This window comes from Phalacrocorax aristotelis, chromosome 15 (genome assembly GCF_949628215.1).
Source record: "Phalacrocorax aristotelis chromosome 15, bGulAri2.1, whole genome shotgun sequence".
Lineage (NCBI taxonomy): Eukaryota > Metazoa > Chordata > Aves > Suliformes > Phalacrocoracidae > Phalacrocorax > Phalacrocorax aristotelis.
Genome location: NC_134290.1, coordinates 2,451,317 through 2,473,510, shown reverse-complemented (window position 1 = coordinate 2,473,510; position 22,194 = coordinate 2,451,317). Strand labels below are relative to the sequence as shown.

Sequence of the window (22,194 nt, the reverse complement as noted above, 5' to 3'; positions counted from 1 at the left end):
TCATGTGTAACCATTAAAGTAATCTAATATATTTTTGAGCCCCCAGCACTCAAATGTATTTATTTAGACTCCAGAAGCTACCATAAACAGTTTGAGAGCACACAGCATCTGCCACTTCTAAGATGAGTCACGGTAGGAAATTCCCCTATATTTTCTAGGAACCAGTTAGGCAGCCAATGATTGAAGCAGCGATCTGACTATGTACGCACCCACACAAGTGAGAAGAAATAACTTCTATCAATAAATGCACATTCTATTTAATGTACTGACTGCAGATTTCAAGTAAGAGATTACAATTAGAAAAATTACATTGGGAAAACATTCCCCAGTTTAATTTGAATGCAACATAAATTTTGTCAAGATGCATTAAAGGACAGAAGAGATTGGAAGAAAGAAACTAATTCAAATAAATTAAATGAATTTGAAGATATTTTGAAGGAGAAAAGCAAATGTACAACAGAACTTCAAGACACCATAGCACTTGCCTGCATTTTCAAGTGCTGCATCATTAACCGTATAATCTCCTATCACATCTGTCCCTCCCCAAACTTTAAATTATCTCAGCTCCCGCCCCCAGCTTCTGTCTTAACTAAAACTACAAAGGATCAAACTCCCTCTCACCTTCTGATTTCTCCCCACTCCAAAATACTGCACCCATAACGCCTCATTTTCAACAGGCATACTCCTTCACTTCCCCCACCCCATCCCCAGATGTCCCCTGTCATGGAGACACTTTGTGTTTACTCTGCTGACAGCAAGATCCTTCACACTGCAGAGCCGGTTCATTCTGTTCTTCCTCTGATGAGGTGCGTGACAGTCCCACGAAAACCTCTGAGAGGATACATCTGCAGCAACAGCGGCCTCTAGATTGGCCTCAGGAGCAAACCCCAAGCCTCTCCTGGATTTAAAAGCATCCTGGTTATGTTCACTTCTCTTATTTTCCGAACAGTCTGCTGCTACCTTCTGTAAGAGAGGGATTGTGATGTGCAACATCTAAATTTACCCAAGTTCTAGGTTTGAGGTTGGTCGGTCGGAGAAATACGGATTTTAGAAGTCAGGTCAAACTACCCACTGACCTTCTAATGAAGAAATACAATTTCACTGACAATGTAAAATTAGTTTTTACTGTAGTAGGTACTGAGAGACAAGCCCTTTGCTAGGCACAAACTCAAGATTTAAGCTAAACTTCTATTACGTTATTTTATATTATTTTGACCAATTTCAACATTTTCACTCCATGATCAATACAGCTGCAATGAAACTGGGAGGATCCAGGATTTCTATGAAGATTCATACAGTCTTGGAGCACTGGTTATGTACTTCAAGCTATGATACATTTTTGGTTTTGACTTCTGATAACAAGAGCTCAAATATTTGTGTGCAAGTAGCAAACTAATAACACTCCCAGATAAGCCCTCAGGCTCCTAGAATTACTGAATAGTAGCAGTCTCACCTTCAGAGAGTACAAGGTGGCCTTCTTGAATTACCAGAACTCCTGATAAAAATCCAGTAAGACAAAAGAGAAATTCCACCTCACTTTTGAATATCTGAAAGTTACATTCTCATCTCTCAATGGCGCGAACTTAAAATAAATCTACCACAAAGCAGCAACATCCTATCCTATTAGATTGAGCTATGTGGAAGGACAGCTGCTCACAGAAGACCACTGGCACAGAATAAGAGTCACTCCCTTTCACCATGGAAGCAACTGCAAAAAGAGTTACAAGCCATAGTATTTGAAAACAAAAACCTATTTGCTGTCCCAATAACAGCCCATAAGAGGGAGTTTGGTCTCACTGAGAATTAATTCCCAGATTCATACAGGCTCCTTGTACAACCATAGACCAGCCACTAGCTCTCTTTTAAAACAGAACACTTTCTGTAAAATGGGAACTCCCTCCGCAATCACCTGCAACATTTATACTGAATATAAATTCCTCCAAGCATGAACTTTAAAATATATTTCTACGTAGCCTAGCTAAATGTGGCAGTAATTGTAATAAATTAGCAGCAGCATGTCAAAAAGGACAAAGTTAAGTACTGATACTTAGTATTTAGCTGTAGACAAGGGCTTAATTACCACAGCAGCATTGTAAGGAGAAGCTAAGAGCAAGTTCAAAGCAACTGGAAACTTTCACTCCATTGTAAAAGTTGATTTTTCTGAAATCAGTCGTATGAACAAGTCTTCTGCATCAGATGATAAAGCCTACTCTAACACAGTTTTTTCCCTACCACTCACAGAACCCCCTCACTAGCATCAGATGCAGCCGAAGTTGGTTTTATTTTTTTCCAGCCATTGAATTTTCTTTAAAAGATCTGATCAGGGGATTTTCAGATATCACCTGATGTAAAGTAGCTGGAATTCTGCTGGAATTCTTTGCAAATATTTACAATAAATTAAGGGTTTGTGCCAAAGTACCAGATCACTACAGTTGGTAGCAACAAACTAAGGCACAGGCCTGCACTGCAGCAATCTATAGCTGGTTTTAGTTCCAAAGGAGAATATCAATTATATCAGCACATTTTCTCTTTTCAGATGCCACGTGCCCTTTAGTTGCAAAGCAGCTTCCATTCAATCCCAAAGCAGAATCAAAAGATGTCAACACAATCATATTAATATATCCAACATCTTGTTTCTGGCTGCAATCAGTACTCCATAGATGAGATGAAGATACAAAATCTGACTATTATAACCAAAACTACTACGTATGTAAATCCATTCAAATCCCAGGTCCTTCTTGCTTTCCAAAAAAATGCAAATCCAATTCCCTGAAGCAACAAGAAAGTGCATCAGGTATGCATACAGTAGCAAATATCTGCCCTAACATAGTTTAAGTTCACTACAAGAAGCACTACTGAAAAACAAACAAACAAAACAAACAAACAAAAACAGATTTGTCAAACAGATCTTGGGAGTCTGAAGAAAAGCTCACAGGTAGCTGTTCCAGGAAACCTGCTCAGCAAAATGGCCATCACACATTTGTCATTGCCATGAACTTCTGGTCATCGCCAGAAGTCCCATCCGGAGAACATCCACGGGATTCATGCAGTAACCTGGTTACCCCAGTTTAATTTTTGGCCAACAGTGCTCACAAAGCACAGCATCCCTGGGGCGCCCTTGTAGGATGCAGAAAGAGCTCAGCTTTACGCTGTTTTCAATACGGCATTGCACACCCATAAGCCTAGGCTAAACTACACTAAGAGGCAGCAGGAATCTTATGCTGCAGCTCTACATACACCTAGTCTAGAGGAAGGGAGGATCCAAAGATTTTACCTGGGCTGGTACTGGATCAATGTGTAGATTTAAACTGGCCTTTTCCACAGAGTACAATTCAGCTACCCTACTATAAACACGCAGAACATGTACAGATTCAAAATGCTTCTTAGAAAAACCCCTGAAGTACATCTGCATAAATTCTTCTATTTGAAGACCACCAAGTCTCAGCACTGCATCATTCGTATCGCTGGTCAACAGCTGAATACGAACATTGGCATTTTGAAGTAGTGTTTTAAAAACATTTCACACACATTATTGCTATATGAGTGTTACTCAGGAAGACAGAACCATTTCCATGGCATGTTAAAATAACATAGCAGGCATTCATCCCACAGCTTGCCATGTCTATTTTATTAACCAACCACTGCACTGTAAATATGGCCAGCGACACTTACAACCGTGGAGCGTAAAATACTTTCCAAACCTGTAACTGAAATGTCAGTATCAAGCTTAAAAATTAATACACGAGCTGAGCAGGGGAAGCCCCACCACTCTGCAAGAGCAGAACTATTAGAGTATTTTGTCACCAAGGATGGGCCAATACCCTAGAAGCACTAAGGGAAGTACAAGCAGCAAGGCCACCTCACATCTGAATGATCTGAATGATTAAGACATTTAACCATTTATCTCATTTCTATCATCACGTTAATTTTACAGCCCTTTCAATCACACATTCAACACAAAGACTAAGGGAAAAAGAATCCACATGTGCACCGTGAGGTGCAGCACTCCAAACACAAGCTCCATGAGCATCTTAATCCTCCCATCCTATCAGCCATCGCCAGAAGAGACCGGACTTACTGAGAAAGTAGATAAATTAACAGTCAAAACAAACACAAAATGTAAGTCTCAAATGATAACCCAAGACAAATGCTAAACAAACCTGGTAGATTTAAGGCTACACAGAAACCAAAATGTCCTTCAAAAGGCTGTACTATCTTCCAAAACAGGGACAGGCAGAGCACAAGCGCTTTAAGGATGAGGAACAAGATGACCAGCACAAAAAGAGAAGTACATAGAATTCATCTGAAGCACACTTTGGACAACCCATCAAAATATATCATAATTAATTTTAATTACAGGCCAGCAAATATTCCAATGCTCAGAAGCTATTCAAACATATTCCACAGCAAATTTTTGTCTGTTTTCTGGTATGCATTGGAAGTTTTAGGGGTTTGGGCTCTGGGTTTAAGTCCACCCCAACCTAGACAGCAGAGCTTCTTAACTATCTGCTCTAAGTTACACACTTCAGCAGATAAATTTGGCAGCCTCGCATATGGGTTCAAGATTTCCATTTGAACCACCAGAGGTTTCTTGATTCAACTCAGTAAATGCATCATTTGGTAAGTAATTTAGGAGGGAGGATAAAACTCTAAAGCTGCTTCTGAAAACGGTGGAATATGCTCAGATTACTTTAGGAAGATTCTGGGAAAACTACAGGGAATTTAGCTACTGTTACATATGCTTCTACCTCTATTGGCCTGAAAATGCCTCTTAGCCCTATATTTCCTTCCAGAGTTGGTTTATGCAACCAGCAATTGAAAGCATTTGCCACCAGGTCTTTCTTATTTAATATCAGACAGTGTAGATTTTAATGCAGCTTCTTAAGCAGAAAGTGTGAAAGAGCCACCACAAAGATATTTGCAAAGATAGGCAGAGCCTAACGTGAGCTCTGTGAATGAACTGGTCTTTGGGGAAAGAAAAAGACAGTGAGAGCAGCAGATCCTTCAAGATCAATGTGAAAAGAGATGTTTTGGTGACAGATGAAAAACCAATGTCTAGGATACACCTGTTCTGTTGACAGAGGAAACCTTGCTCCAGATTAGAAGTCTTCAGACTTTTGCAGCCAAACTGACTCAGTATGAGACAGTTTGAAGCAGTAAAAAACCATAAAGTACGTGAGGACAGAAACCATATTTCCCCCTGTACCCCAATATGGCAGCATTTCACGGTCATGTCAGCACCACACTGTTTATTAAAGGTTACCATGAGCATTATCTACCTCTGTTCGTTCCTTCCCAGAATTATAGCAGGGTACCTTCCCCTGTACACGGAAAGCTTTTCATCTCTTCTGATCATCGCTGGTTTTAAGAGCTGTTGTGACAGGTCAGCAGATACGGACAGTACTTAACCTCCAAATGCTGTTTACTAGCCTTTCTGAAATGAGCTGATGGTTTTACAGCTATTCCTGACAAAGGGCAGCAACACAATTTGTGCAGCTGGCAGCCTAACTAAAGACCAGGAGACGCCTCAGGATCCCCAGGCTCTCTCTTGTTACCAGAGGTTGAATGATACTACCCAGTGCATACTACTGCTGCTTGCATGATACCTACTGTGGCAGGCAGAGGGCTTTCATCTATGAAAAACTTCCGTAATTTTCTTTAAGAAAGCCTGGAATAAATACTATCAATACTGCAGCAAACGCACATGGCTATGCACTTGACTTGGGAATTGCTAAGTTTTGGTAGTCTTTAATGGCATCTAATATAGGGGGGAAGAGGCAGGGAGCCAGGAAAACATTGCTTTACGTGTTTAGAAAACTTGTTATTTTTAACAGTGCATTTTAAGACCAGCAAGCCCAAAGTAAATCAGTTAGAACATTTTCTTTCATCAGTGTTCTGATAGCACACCAAGAGCTTTCAGAGGGTGGATAATGTAGGCCAGTGCAGCAAAACAGACTGATCCCAGGAAGGAAAGCTCACCCACTGTGGCAAAAATCAACATAGGAAGGGTAAGTTTATTCATCCATTATGCTGAAGAGCTTAAAATGGAAACATTCTATATGTCTCTTTTCAGGCTAGGATGAACAACCGAACAAAAATGAATCACTACTACAGCAAGTGACTGGAAAACACACTGATGGAAACTGATGGTATCTTTTGCCTCTCCCTCCTACCCATGAAAAAGTCCTTATGACCACATTGGTGCATGTTTTTTGCAAGGAGGGAGCAAAACCAAATCCTTTGCTATTACTCTTTTCTTGTAATGAAGGTTCTGTGTTTCTCCAGCTACAGAGGCTAATACATAAGGTCTCAGCTTTCACTGCAATCCCTGCCATGCTTATATTCTTAGCTATAGATGCACAATTGCAAAAAATCAACAGCAGATAGATACACTTACAAAATGCATCACACCCAGTCCTGCAGCTTTGGAGGTTTAAAACAACTTAAAGGTTTAATGAAGAAAATTGTGGTGGAGAAGTCATCTATGTTTAGTGCATTTTGGTACGAAAAAAGAATTTGTCAAAACAAACTCACAGCTTAATTTACCAACATTCTGATTAAAAAGAAAAAGATTCACATTCACAATGAGATAGTTAGAAGCTAAAAATAACCGGCCAGCTGCAATTCCCACCTTATGTGGCTAGGCAGAAGTGCTGTTCTCCCCCTCCGCAAGCGTACACACACACTCACTTCCTCCTTCATTGCAACATCAGAAGCTGAACTTGATGCTAACAAGCCACAAAGTCCTCCCCAGAATTTAAAGTCACGCCCCAGTAATTACATAAAATAAGCTCTCAGTACAACTGGTCAAAAAAAATAAAAAAACCCAATTTACTCACCTTCAATTGTGCTTTTAATTCCAAAATATTTTGACTGGTCATAAAATAGAAAAACAATTTTCACTTCTGAGGTTTGCTCCCTCCACCCAGATGTCTTGATAAAAAAAATTTTTAAATCTCACTATAGAACATCAGCATGCGCATTTATCTCACGGCTATGCCAATACAGGGATCAAACTGTGTATTTGATCTTCACTTTTTGTACGTAAAACATAAGGGAGGATATTGATAGTGGGTGAGGGAGAAAAAAAAAACCAAAGGAAACCTAAGATAACTTAAAAGAAAAAACCTCAATTGTGCAGATGTCCCATTCCAACAGTGGTCCTAAACATCAGAATAATATACAAAAGCAGGAAAGACCCTCCAAAATCTTCACAAGCTTTCAGTAAAAAGGCAATGTGTTCTTCCCTGCCCTGCCTGCTCTAACAAAGAAGCAGCACACACAGGTTGATGAACAGAAAACCCCTCTACATTGCAGTTTTCTTCTGAGAAGACTGAATAAATGACACGACAGTTATGAAAAAAAATTTGTGCTCTTTATTTGTGGGCCAAATAAAAATCCACTTGGACCAGGAGATGGCTCCAGGTCGTGCAGCTCCTATTAACTGCCCTCCAGAGGGAACACTACCTGTGAGGCACAGCAGCCTGGGCAGGGTGTGCCACATACCCAAACAGTAACGAAAATCTTCCCTATTGCGTATAAATGCAACTCCCTGGCCACCAGTTAACCACCAAAGTGCAAAAGCCTAGTTTTAAATACCCTGGTTCTTTAAAAACCAAACCATCCACCACAACTCCTCCTAGCTGCCTGCCCCAACTAGGGCAGACCCCTGGTGACTGGAAGGACAGCCGTCCGCTTCATTAAGTCAGTCTGAGCTTTGCAACAGTTTTCTTAAATCAATCCTCAGCTGGGTGGAGGTAGATTCCACCCTACATCCCCTTCTACTAACAGTAGCAGCAAACACTTGTGGTTCTGCGATGTTAGCAGTCAGCACTAGGAAGTTCCTTCTGCCGGGCACCCAAGATGAGAGCAGTAACCCTTCACGTACACAATCTTACCATCTCCTACACAGCTTTCAAGCTGCAGGGATACAAAAGCACAGGATACCAAGAGAGTTTCATCCAGACACTGAGTGTTCAGCCGAACTTCGCAGGAGTTCTTAATTTATGATCGATGACACAAATCAAGCTGTCCTTTCTGTTTAAGGCAACCGGGAAGACAGAGATCATAAATATGAAAGTTCTTTGACTTCCTCTATATACACCCTTGAGACTCTTACCCACAACTTCACCGACAACGGCTGCAAAAGCTCTTTGGATGGGGAGGCCCTGCCACCAGAAGCCAAACGTTCTTTAACTGAGATGTTTTATTCTTTACACATTCACCACAAATTCTCTGGATGGCTTTGGAAACTGGGTGGGCTTAGCAATGCTTGGAAGGATTTCTGCTGTGCTGCACTGCTTACCTAAACTAAAGATCTTCCTAAAGAAAAAAGGCAAACAGAAACAATCCTCATTTGTATTAATGAAACAAACAGTCTATTTGAAGAAAATTAATATGCTTTGGTGCTTTCTTTTCTAACAAGGTTCTTGGTTATATACTGCAAGTAATTCACACACTTCAAGAACAAACAGGACTTAAGATTAAGAAATAACTTTTCACCTTAACATGATTCCTGGTATACAGTGCCATGACCTGACATTTTAGAAAGCCACCGTATACCTGAAGTATGAAATAAAACTGTGTTTGGCAACCAGTGTTATCATCTTCCAGTCAATATTCTTGTTGCCCATGAGACAAGCATTCTGCCTGGGGTTTTCCCCAATTCTTAAGGCAGCAGTATTTTTCTATGTAGGCTATGAAACACTGAACAACTAACATGCAGCAAAATAGCTTTTCCTTGTTTATATGACATATCTGAACACAAAACCATTAAAAAAAAAAAGCAGGTGCAAGTAATATAACCACCAAACTTGGGTTTCCTAAGAAAGTGCTTCAGAAAACAAGGTAAAATACAGTGAAAGGGGGGTGTATTAATTCTGATTCAAGTCTTCCCCTGCAGTTTGCAGCTCAGGACAACACAGATGCTGTTAGACCCAGCTAACGCACAATGAACAGAAAGTGAAACTTGCTAATTTACTCCTTAACTTACACCAAAAAATAAAAACCCCAATACCACTGTTGAGTTGGGGTTTTTTTTTTGTTGGGTTTTTTTGGGGATTTTGTTTTGTTTTGTTTTTTAAGCAAGGTAACTCACAGTATAATTTAGTAGTACTGCTCCTACTTCCCTAGGAGGAAGTTTCTACCTTCCAGCCCCCTGCTCATTCCACGCCTGCCTGTTCCTACCCCCAAACCACTGGCTTTGCTACACATGGCTATTTTGCACACTCTGGTAGCATAAGGATTTGTGACAACACAACTCAGTGGGAGAAAGGAGAGGCTAAAATTAAGAGCTGGTTTTAATTCAGCAGCAACATCAGCTGAAAATTCATGTTTATTTACAGACTCATGATTTAAAATTCAGAGTCAATCAATGCCATGCTCCCAAACCCCTGATCCCTACCTCATCAAGCCCCATGTTTCAATAGGAATCTGAGTTGGTATTTTTCTTTCAGTCAATACATTTCAAATCTGTCAAGACACAGAAAACAGCTTCCACAGGTAATCATGAAGAGATGAAACTCCAAAGACAAAAATATCTGGGTTTAGACCTCTGTTGTCAGGGCTGTATCTTGACTTTCAAATACATGAGTGTGGCACTGCTGAATTTTAAGAAAGTTATTAAAGTTTAATAAGATACCATTGTTAATGACTAAGAAGATTATTTAGATTCAGAAAAAAAAAAGCTGATAACTAGCCTTTCCTAAAATGGGTTTTCTCCTTTTCTTGCATAGTTGCTTATTATAATGGTGGCCAGAAGGGAGAAAATTCTGACAGATATTTTATAAACATACTATCAAATGAGTTTTTAAAAACTACAACATAAGCATTCACACAAAAGTTTCACAGGTTGTCAAAAGACAACCTGAGCTTGAAGATTGCCAAATCTTAAGAGATTTTTAATATTTGGTTTACACTGTTTAATAGTAAGTACTAAAATTTCTGTTGCCTGATAATTTTTTTAATGTTTTGTTCAATTTACAAAGCAAAAAACATGGCAGATTAAAAGAGTTAGGCTGATATACTATATATTCAGCTGACTTTTTGCTGTGTTTCTTTCAGCAAGAAGGTGCTAAGGGCTCACTAGTGGCAGAATAAGCAATCATCACAATGTTAAACTGCCAAAATTCACTTAGGCTATGGCATGACCTGCATGCAAAACCAGCCGTGAAATAGAAATGAAGTGCTCAAGGCAGACTCAAAAATTAATGCATATGCTTTAGTTCTACTCCAGACCACTGCAGCGCTCCAGTATTGCAGCAGTCTGTATCTACCCAGGATAATTGAAGGTGAAGCCAGGAACAGCTACTATCATAGCTGCAGCTATTAAGACTCCTTAATGAACAGTCTAACAATAACCCAGGCTTAACCAGTTCTCTCACTGAGAGGGCCTTAACCATAATAAGCCCCTAGAACATTCCTAAAGTGTTTTCCAAAGATCTCACAGCATAAGACTAACAACTGTGCTCTCACAGCCTTGTGAGGCAGGTATTAGTCAACCTTTTTTTTTTTTTTTAATTTAAATACAGATAAAAAAACTGAGACAGAAAGCTAGCAACGACTTCCCTGTGGATACGCAACTGACTAGTTGCATACAGAATCCAGATCTTCCAGATTCCAGGCATGTCATCAGCCAAAAGGCCATCATTATGAAGAAAGAAATTAGTCTGGTCTTATAAATAGCATTTGAATATAAGCCTTCATAAAATATTTGCAAGGAGTTGACCTTAAACACCAGCAGAGCTGCACTGATAGCCTGGGGCTCCAGGCACCAGCTTGCATGTCCACAGACCAGGGTTCTTGTCCCTCTGCCTCTCTGGATGTCTTCAGAGCCTGGATCCAACACAAACCACAATCTCATTTGACCACCTCTGGCTGGTTTGGGCTCAGCACATCTAGAAACAGTTAGATTGCTCAAAAATATAAACAATGTTCTTCTAAAACACTCGGGTGGCCAGGATAAAGAAAATAAAGAACAAGCCTTTAGTCAGCAACTTTCTACTGCTTTATTCTAAGGCACTAAGTTTAGTGACAGGAAGCTCACAGTAACATACAGCCGGAAGCCTGAAATGTAGAAAAGGTCCCCAATAGACCTGAAATTTGGAGCACTTCAAGGGAACATTCAGCCAGCATTTAGGATTTGAACTGCTCCTATTGTATATCACATATTTACTTGCAATTTCTGCAGCTTTCAAATGAATAAGTTAAGTATACTTTGATTTATGTCATGTTCATATGGTGACTACATTTCCTGCAGCAAAATGCTAAGCCCAATCCTGATTTTGTACCAAAAAGTCTTCTAATCTGCTTCCATAACAGTATAACATCATTTGAAATTACGTACTTTCCGGGAAAGCGACCCTAAAATACAAATTTGGAAATTGCAAAAGCAGAGTTGAAGTAAACAAAAAGTAAAAATAAGACTTTGTGGAGTAAAAAAGTAATTCCAGTAGTTACTCATTTATTCTGGTTTTAGATACCTGCATTACTACCTCCTGCCACCTGGGCAACCAAGTGCCGAATGCAACCTTTACGACCATAACAGGAGCTTTTCCTCTATGGGAAGAGCTGAAAACAGAAAGCTTGTTATCTTCTGTGGGGATCCTCCACAGAGAAAAGACACCACACAGAAACGTACACAAGCAATTTTGAGAAACGGCTGCCCAAGTGGAACAACAAGTTGGAACGTTTTTTTGTTCCCATTCCTCACTTTAGGAGCAAAATGTGGTTACAGGCAGGAAAGTAATAAAACCCTCCTATTTTTGGCTGGCTGCTTCCCAACGTAAGACTCCTGACCATGAAAACATGAGCCTCTAGCACTTCAGCTAGAGACTTCACGTCTCTTAATGCAAAAGCAGCAGCAGAGTCAAAATTCGCTACATTCTCCACAGGATGACAAAACTCCTTGCATTAGTACGCATTAAAGCACCGCCTGACTGTGGCAAAGCAGATGAGACCTGACTCTTAACAGAGACTGTTTCCATCCCAGCTCACATTTAGGTCTCAATTATCTTATCTGCTCTGCCACTCGCATACTTTCCAGATAAGAAATGTTTTTCCCCTCTTTTGAAAGAGGCTTAATGTTAAAACTGAAACCACAACCAAGGTTAAGATTTAAAATGTTATAAATAAATTAAAATTCATTTGAGGCTAATACTTCTTAAAAAATATTCTATGCACAGGTTAAAGCTGGGAACTAGAGTTAATTGACATGCTGTGTAAGTTTTAATAACAGTAGTACATTCTGCAAGTGGAAAAGGAGTATTTTCTTGACTTCAGTTTGTTCACATGGTTTAGGTCAATGATAAGTGCATCTGAAGTTGAGAAACTGCTTAAGAGTTGGGAGGGAGGGAAAAAGCCTGTTTTCCTTCTCCAATCTATGACTAAGAATGAGGCAAGCGAAGGGAGGATCTAAGATCCTGAAGGCGATGGTAACAAGAGGTCATTAGTTAATTCCCTCAATGATAGATACTACTTCCTTTTATTAAATAACATCAGGTTTTAATGATGTCAAATCTTTTTTTTTTCTTAAGCATACAGCATACTTAAACTTTACCCGAACCAGTCAAAATAAGCAAAGAAACACACAAGAAACCCTGCACTGATCGGCAGATTGTCATAAACAAAAAAAGTAAATAAGACTAATCTGATTTTTATGAAAAAAAATTACAGATTTGAGAGCATAGAGATTCTTTCTTACAGATATCCTGTGCCTTTGGCCTAACAAAAGCAGTACCAAATTTGGCATAAAGTCTGTTTTAACCAGTACTTTAATGTTTACAATTAAATTAGAGTGAAGTTTTCGATTAGAAAAAGACAAACACAAACACCATTCTAAGGTTTACATGAAGGTTCCTGCTTATTGCTTAAATCACTTTTAAAAAAGATTAATCTTTGTACTCTTATGACCAACTATTTATTACCTATATTACTACAGCACCTGTGAGCTTCAGCTACACAGTAGTAAGACCTACAAAGCCACTGCAGAAGTGGTACCTGCTCTGAAGAGTTTATAATCATCTAGAAGATGAATAGTCAAGAAATGCAGGACAGCACAAGGAAATACACAGCTGCAATTTATGTTCTCTGTCACTGCACTTCAGTATGCTTTCCCTTGTGCACTGGAAGGATACATCATCTTCCTCCACACATCTCCCCCCCCAAAAAAACCCTCAAGAAGCCATGTAAAGACAAAAAAAACCAAACCCCAAAACACACATGGAAGATGTTTTGGCTAGTAAGACTGGAAGAAAACTATATATTTATGTTCTTAATACCCCTACTTCCCAGATAAGACAGAAAGGATTTAAGTTTTTAAGCTGTCATCCAAGAGAGCGAGACTGAACCATAAGAAAATGAACATCCCTCTGGGTGGCTAAAAGGCTAGGTGAACTGTCATGGCAGAGCTGCTGAGGCTGTACATTCAATGCTGTTTCAGACAGTCTTTAAAAAACAAAACAAAAAACCAAAAGCAACCCCATCTTCTTTAATGAAACACCCAGTGAGGTCACATATCCACTCCAGTGCTATGGGCACACACACGACTTTTGGAAGAATTCTGTTTTCATTTAAAGGAATTTAAAGAAAAATTTACTGCTACAGCACAGTAGCGCATCCAATACAAACCAGCAGCCAGAGCTGTTTACAAAGCTTTCTGCTCAGTGTTAGACTCAAAATCCAAACTCTTTTTACTGTGTAATAAATCAGTGCTCTGTGTTTAACAATTTTCAGCAGTGCCATATGCTACGTACACCCATATGTTCCATTACAAGGAAGAAAAATATCATCTCAACATGAATCATCAGTGACTATATTCTTGTAAATATGGCCTAAACACTCACACCATTCAAGGGCATGCCTAAATAAACCTGATCAATTTTATGCCAGATTCCATGCAACAGATTCGCAGATCGCTTATTTAGAATTAAGGAGGAAAAAAAAAAAAAAAAGAGTTTTGATGTAGGAGGTGAGCACACTATTTGCATCTCTCCAGAAGCAGACTCAACTATGCACAAAATTTGGCACGCATTCATCAATTCCAATCTAATGAAGACATCCTGCTCATAAAATGATGATAGTATCTGTAGTCTTAACACCTTTCATCCTAAACTACTTAATGCATGTGAAAATACGTACACCACATACAAGATTCATTCCTCCCAGTGCTGAAAAGCAGTTACTCTGGATCATGGCATCTGCCAAGTTCTGCACCACAGTCACTCTGGGGAGTAGTTTGTGAGAAAAATAATAATTAAAAAAAAAAAAAAAACAAAACAAACCCATGTATGCATTTTAGGCTGCAGGGAAATTCATTAGGCAGCGTATAGTTTTCTAGATGGGAGTTTATCTAGGACTTTGGGGTTAACATCTCCGTTCTTGAAGTGACAATTTCTTAGATGAAGTACAAACAGCTTTCTCTCTCTTCCCAAAGACAGTACAACCCACACCATAAAAGCTGCCTGTACCAAAGCAAAGTCATGAAGGACTGAAAACAAGGCATGCCAAGGTCACCATTTGCCCTTCTTTTGCAGAATTACTTGGTCTCTCAGGTAACCCAGTGCCATAATTAACAGAGTGACAGCAGGAGGGGGTGCAAATGGGGGGCAATTCACTCGTCCAAAACTTCAAAGGCAACCTGATGAAGCTAGGTTCTCTAGCTTTGCCCAGTTAACCTCCATGATCCAACTGTGCCTAATTATACTAATATGCAGAAAGACAGATTGAAATTAATACGCCAAACAAACTGTGAGAATGTCCTTATTTGAAAGTCCTTCTGTAGCTAGGTAGGAAGGCATGCAACTGCACGTTCCCACATAACTATTGGTTTCATTAAATTCAAAATAAACCAGAGTCCATTTTGGCCTAATATTCAGGGTGGGGAAAAAATAGTAGTTACATCAACATCAAGCTATTACCTGTTCAAGGGCATAAGTGCTTACTTCATTAACAACTCTGACAAACTTGTTTTGTAAGATCCCTATATTAAATTTGAAATTTTCCCTGCCCTTACAAATTAAACTAACAATTTCTTACACAGAGGGAAAGTCCAGTGAGACAACACAAACACAAGGATGAGTACATAAACAAGAAAACTTCCAAACTGCTCAAATCAAATGCATTCTTTGCCATCCTCAATAAGAACAAGCTTACCCAAGCCACCTAGACAACCTAATTTCAACAATTTCTTCGGATTTACTTATACAACTCATTTAAGAAAACAAACCAAAACCAAACTAGCAGTACTCCAAGGTTCTTCAATCTGAGAGCAAAACCTACTGCTCTTTACAAATACACAGTTTCATATTTTCAACAGAAGTAAAAATTAAATACCTATCATATAGTTCAACAGATTAAAGACGACAGGTCACGTTAGAAGCATTCTCTTTAATGCCATGAAGTGGGACTTTATAAAGACTGAACAGGAGCTGCCACAATATCAGAAATACTTGGAGGGCACTTGGATTTCCACCATCCTTTGGTAGCTCAGGAGATGGATGACCACACCCAATTAATTTCCTTTAATTTCTATTTCAACTTTCCTCCTCATTAATTAGGAGCTGAGGTTCACAGAGATTACAGTTCCTGGCATGTAATACTGATGGTGCGCACTATACAATCGACTTTGCGTGCTGTAATACCGCCAGCAGATCAAAATGAGAAGTCAGAACGCGTGCTACCTAAGTAAAAACAGGAAGAGATATTTCCTTCTTTTTACCCCAAATACCTAAGGAACCCTAGATTTATCAGTTCAAAACTTTCTAAAATATGTTTCACTCAATAAATTAAAACAAACCTACCACAGTGATTTCAGAGAGCGATAACAAGACAGAGTCAGGAAAACTCACTCAGCTACCCTTGGAAGAACTAATGAACAAGGAGGTGCAATGCAATTGCATAATGTTTATTACACAGCACTAAGCCAAAGGCAATCAAATAATTTTGATTTAATCAATGGCTTTCAAATAAGGAAGTAGCTTGAAAATAATCAGCATAAAATAAAACACTCTTTTGGGTTTACTACTGTGATTTTTTTCCCCCGTTGTGTAAAAACACACCTATTAAGAACTGAGCATTTGCTGAAATTTTATAAAAGTGTACTTCTTGAATATCTTTGATACCAAAATTGCACTTTTACTCAAACTCATTTTGCTGTAAACGCTGTGACTGAACAACAGAAAGGTTCCGTTAAAAGAACCTGAAATCTATCTTAAAACAAAAGGTCTGTTTTCTACTTAAAAACATGAACGTTAGACACTAAGGGCTTTCTCCTGTAAAAATCAACAAATAAAATTGAAAGTGTTTCATGAACACCACCTCCCCTGCCATCTCCCTTAACCTGAACATTGCAGCATTTCACGAGGCTGCAGAACCACCTGGAACAAAAACCTGTGAATGGAGAAAACACCAAGTCTGCGATCCTGGTCCGAACTCGCTGATCCCACCCTGGGGGCAGCAGACTTCCCTGCTCTGCTCCCTGGCCACAGGCTTCCTGGGCAGCCTGTGTCAGCCCAGCAAACTCCAGGCTAGCCACGTACAAACAGGGTTTTCTCTCACAGGCAAGACAGCTGATTAGTCTGAAGGGACAGAACCCAGTTCTGTTAGAAAACCACCCCATCCTGCAACACATTATGAAAAATAAATATAGTAGCAAAAGCCAGGTGACACAAGATCCATATTTATAGTGCACACAGGTAGAAATATCTCATCTTTAAAAGTTTTGACATGCAAGGATCCTTTTTAACTGATAATTAACAAAGGTAAAGTGAAAGGGAAGTACAAACAGAGAATCACTATAAGTAATGCACCCACAGAAGAATGAGTTTACAATCTGAAAACCCTCATATTGGGCAGGGCAGATGGAAACAACCTAGCTCAAGTTTTCCTCAAATCAGACGCCAGAGGAAGTTACATGATGAGTTACAGGGTAAATAAGAAATTTTGATTTTACAAAACCTGAAAAAACTATACATTAACACAGCTATGATCAGTTTGCAGCCTCACTGTGAGTGCATAAAAGGATTAAGTTACCAGATCTTTGTATGAATTTCAATGTTAAAAGAGAGTTTGTGAACAGGTATGTACATTTAAAACTCCCTATATTGTTACATTACTCCCTGAGAACTCAGAATTAGCTAGGTACCAGAAGTAATACAGTTTTAAAAGGCATAAACAGAGAGGAACAAGTATGGTTTATTATTTCTCTCCACAAACAATCCATTATCGATGTAGAAATACCAACACATGTACTCTAATAAATCTAGTACAAGACACAAACTAATGACGAGTAGCAAGATAAGCGACATCACTCTGCAGCGTTCCAAACATTTGTTGAAAATATGTAAGCAGGCCATGGAGAACAGATGGGAGCGCACTTATCTCACCCAAACACGGGCATCATAACTGCGGCCGACAGTGTCATACCCCTCCTGAGCTCTTACCCAGTTAATATCTGACCACGCTGTGTACTGTGGAACAGCTTCTGCAGGAGAGGTTAGGAGCGTCCCCCATTGATCCATAACCCTGAATGCTTCCATCCCCTTATTTAGACTGACAACCCATAACGCTGGTGATGCCATTTGGAATTCTCCTGGACAGAAAGCGGAACTCAGCGCAGCTCTCCCACAGCCTGGGTAAGTCCTCCTGCCTACCTGGGTGCACTCTGGAGGCTTCCACGCAGTAGGGAGGCCATACCAGCACCACCTGTTTTGCTGTTTCTAAACAAACATGGCAGCTGCTGCTAGACTGTGTGCTGAGCATGAGTACTCCACGTACCTACGGGATCAGTGTTCAGCTGCTGGAGCAGAACCCTGAGAACACCTTGGCTGCAGACAGCAAATCCGCACCGAGCTGCTCAATGCTGCCCAGGCTGAGTAAGTGACCAGGGGAAACCTGGATGCTACCAGGGCTACTCAGTGGCTAGTACATTTTAGAAGTGTAACGGTTATAGGACTTAGGGAATTAATTCCGCTTTGGTTCCTGGGGGGGTGGGAGGGGGATGACATGAGGAGATGTATATGAAAAACACAAAATTCTAAGGGCTTAGTACTTGCCTAGTGTCCTCCTTCTTTCTCCTTCCCACGCAAATATGAGTACTGCTAGATGACATTCAGCACCTACAGTAAATCATTTCTTGATGTCATTAAAAAGACAGACACATCTGTGAAGACCAGACCTATGTCATTGCTTCCAACTCAGTTTAAAGAAAGCTGACAGTAACCAAGCTCCATTTTTCACTTGAATTTCACTAGGTCAATACTAACGCCGTCGAAATTACTTGCTCACAAAGAGCTCTGATGGGTAACCTTAATGGACAAACGCCGTTTATCCGAGCTGTGACAGCGTTCCGACCTCGCAGGTGAAGGAAACGCAGTCGCTTTCCCTCTTCTCTTCACGTCTGCTCTCCCACCGAACCATTTCCCCCTCAACTTCCCACAGAGCTCGCCACGACCCCTGCAACCAAACGCGGGACAGCCCACCACGCAAGGGAGCTGCATGCCACAAGTCCTGCAAAAACCAGCATCAGCTGCTGGGGAGCTGCACCCCCCCCTAGACCCCCCAAACCCCCAGAGCCGCCGCAGGAGACCCCCAGAGCCGGCCGGGGGACCCTCCCACACCCCCTAAGACCCCCGTAACCTGAACCCGAAGGCAGCCACCCGGGTCCCCGAGCAGCCACGGGGGAGCGGGCGGTCCCCGGGGAGCCCCGCCGTGAGGCGCCCCGGGAACAGCCGGCACTCCCGGCCCGGCAGCGAGCGCCCCGCGCCGCCGGGCCAGCGACAAAGTGAATTTTTTTTCTTACTTTTTAAGCCCCCAAACCCGCTGCCAGTTGGCGCCCCCCGCCCCGGCGGGACGCGCCTGTCAGAAGAGAAGCAGCCGCGCGCGCCCCGTCAGCCGCTTCCCCCTCCCCTCACGGCCGCCGTTCCCACTGCCCCCGCCCCTCACCTGGTGCCGGCCGGCGGCAGCGGGCCACGTCCGCGGCGCCCGGGAGGAAGGGAGGGAGGCGGGAGGAGAGAAGGCGGGTGTCCGCCGGCCCGTGTCCGTCCCCGCCGCTTCCTGCCACGGCCCCGCCGCCGCCCGAGGCGCGGTTCCCCCTGCCAGGCGCGGCCAATCGCTCGGCGATCGGCTCCACGGCCTGCCCGCCGCGGGCGGGAGGAAAGTGAGTAGGCATCGGCGCTCGGCTACACAGCCCGGCAGCTCGGGCCAGGCAGCGGAGTGGCGTCAGCCTCATCGATCATCCCCCATGAAGCATCGGCGCTCGATTCCGCCGCCTGCGCGGTCCCGCCAGGAGCGAAGGCCCCAGGGCGGCGGCGGCCGGTAACGGCTGGGGCGGGGCCGCCCCGCAGGGCCGGGGGGGAGTCGTGTCGTGTCGTGTCGTGTCGTGTCGTGTCGTGTCGTGTCGTGTCGGGGCCTACAGCGGGCTTGGGTGTGCGAGGGGCCGGGCCTGGGCCCGTGGTGCCGCCTCTGGGCTGTGAGGGGCCGACGCCCAGTAAAAAGGCGGCTCTGAGCCTTTAATGCCTGCTGTCAGGGTTGGGGGAGCTTTGACAGAGGCTGCGTCTCCTGTGGCGGCAGGAGGAGATGCCTTGTAACAAAAAAAGAGATGCTCTGGCTTAACAGTGGCGCGCCGTATAGAGGAAAGGCCTCAAAGGAGAAGAAGGAGCTTTAGCAGTGGTTAACAGGTCTGGATTAGGAACAGCTCAGAGCAGAGACAGGGAAAAGTGATTTAATGCTGTTTCTGCCGCACGTGGTGGTCCCCTACAGCGTCAGAATCTAGAGGCAATCACTCTTTCCTTTATCCCTTTAGAGGCTCACAGTGGCTTACTCTTTGATAGTTTTTTATTACTTTTTGCTAAGCAAAACTGAGGTAGCTGAGCTTTATCTTCTGCCAGTACCTCACACAACCTCATTCTACTAACTTGTTTCTGACAGCTATTCTCCTCCTGGGCTTTCTTCTAGGACCCATCATCATGTAGCCCTTTGAAACTAAAGGTACAGAAACTTGAAAGCCATGTGTTCCAGGCTGAGGGTGTTGGTATGCATTCTGCTCTTCAAAGGCTAAGGTACTACATTACAGGGTTTCTCATTGCAGTCATCTAATTCATGCAATAAATGAGTTGCCATGATCTCTGTTTATAAGCTGAGCTTCATAACTTTTTTTTTCTCTATTTCTTACAAATGGAAAGAAAAACATGGTGAGCTTGACTTCTGTGCCAGCTGCTCTGTGAATAGCTGATGCTGACGAAGCAGGAGGCAGAAGTCTTTCTTCAAACTGAGTGAATGTATAGAAAACAATAAATGAGTCGTGATGAGAAAAAACTGCTTTGATGAAAATGTGCCAAAAACAATAGCTTGAGAGAGAAGTGTAAACTTTCCCTGATAGCTCTTTGGGGTGTAGACAGTTAAGGTTTTTTTTTGTGTTTGTAAGGGAAACATGGCATTCCTTAAAGCTGAACCTCCTCCCTTGGGTTCCTACTGAATGCCTGAGATGTGACAGCAGAGGGTGTCTCCAGAAAGCTAATATTAAACATGAAGAATTAGTACGGAGGGAGCAACAGCAAGTGAGATTCCAGTTTTGACCACAGAATGAGCCAAAAAGTCTTTCATCAGCAGCTGTACACAGTTTCTTACTCACACACAGCTGCACGGAGCTCCTGTTCAAAGGGTTCTCGTGTGCCCTCACGTTGGGAAATGCACCTGCCTGCTGCGTGATGTGTGAAAGGTGGGCTGCTCCGAAAGGGTGAATCAGCTTTGAGCAAACAAGGTGCTGAGGCAGCGTGATGCAGGGTGAAATAAACTTGGAAGGGTAGCCTTGGTCCAGGCACACGTGCAACTAGTTTGCTGTCCACAGTGGTGCGAACCAGGGTTGCAGGGGAGCTCGTGGGCTAAAGATGTGGACAGGTGGAAGAGATGCAGGCAGGAAACGGGGAAGAAAGGGGGGTAAATAGCATTTATAAAGCCTTAAGGGGGCTCTGGTTAGTTCTGAGAAAGGGTTTTAGCCAATCCCACCTCTATTTTTAACTCTGCGACTCTATGACTTTGGGAAAGTTATCTGAACAATTCAAGCCAGGTGCAAGTCTGTGGGGAAGGGACAAACCCATGGGCGCTGGGTGAAGCCTGGGCACCCGGTTGGCTCATGCGATGTGCCAGCCACCACCACACCCTTTCCTGTTTCCCCTGCGGCCGCAGGCAGCCCTGCCAGCTACTGCTGCCCCGAGTGAGGAGAAGGATGGAAGAATTGCCTTCCAAGATGCCGATAACCACTAACACCTGGCATTACTTGGCAACAGAGAGGTGGCGAGCAGCTCTAGCATTGTATCTCCCACATGCCAGGCCAAATGCCCTCAAATGGGACATTCAGCTCTGGGAACTGCTCTTGATAGTGTTGACTTTTAGCTGTGTCTCAGCCTCATCTCCTGTAAAAGGTAATATTTGCTTATGTAAAAAGGTATCGGCGTACTTTGCAAGGGTGTTCCAAGTTAAAAATTGTCAGTCAGGGCAAACAGATCTTAGGGGTGAGCTACAGGAAAGCAAAGTGCACACGCTGCATTATTATGATTCTTCTCAGAACAAAGAGCGTGACCTGGTGCTCCTCTTGGCAGCTGAATGCCCCGTTCAGCCAGTCTGAAAAAGCGCTGCAGTGTTTGAGTTCAGCCCTCCTTCAGATAACACCTATTCTGTTTCCTTTCTCTTGGTGAGATGTTTAAGGCATCTCGGTGAGACACTGAGTTGTGCATTTGAGGAATGCACCTCACAACTGTTAAGGTAAGCATTTAGCATGGCTCTGCTGGAGGCAGTGAGACCTGCTTCTTCCCAGGTGACTTATAGTTGCAGAAAAGGGCTAAATGAGATACTTAGTCTGAAATACCAATGGGAGGTATTTTCATATGGAGTGGGATCCTGTATTTAATGGTTCTTTGCATGTGAATCTCACTGCAGGATCTATATCTTGGTCCTTCATTTTGTAGCAGTGTCTAGTCAGGAGGATAACCTGTATCCGGCAGATGTGTGACATTCATAGTGGGTTTGGGCGCTTTTTTCCACGAAAGCTACTCTTTACTGCTTCACCTGGGTGAGTGGGAGATCAGGGTACTGGGGTGGTACTTTGTTGAGAGCATAGAGGAATGGGGAAGTAATTTCTGTACTTAAAAAAAAGAATAAATTGGAAAGAATAGTAGAAGTGTCATAACAGGTCCGTTCCAA

At 42.3% G+C, this 22,194-nt stretch overlaps 1 protein-coding gene and 1 long non-coding RNA gene across 7 annotated transcripts in view; one reads left to right on the top strand and one right to left on the bottom strand.

Annotated features, from left to right (window-relative positions):
* The window catches only part of TAOK3 (TAO kinase 3), a 97,045-nt gene extending 77,965 nt beyond the window's left edge, over positions 1-19,080 (bottom strand). For 2 of the 6 annotated variants that reach the window (XM_075110250.1, XM_075110256.1), the window contains exons 1-2: positions 18,940-19,071; positions 18,051-18,113 (exon numbers count right to left, since the gene is read on the bottom strand). The gene's annotated coding sequence lies outside the window, so the exon portion shown is untranslated. The other 4 variants (XM_075110251.1, XM_075110257.1, XM_075110253.1 and 1 more) reach the window with 3 other exon arrangements.
* On the top strand, positions 17,381-18,785 carry LOC142064821 (uncharacterized). Its single transcript, XR_012663212.1, has 3 exons — positions 17,381-17,630; positions 17,732-17,870; positions 18,249-18,785. It is a non-coding gene; the product is annotated as an uncharacterized LOC142064821 (long non-coding RNA).
* Positions 19,081-22,194: the final 3,114 nt, after the last annotated feature.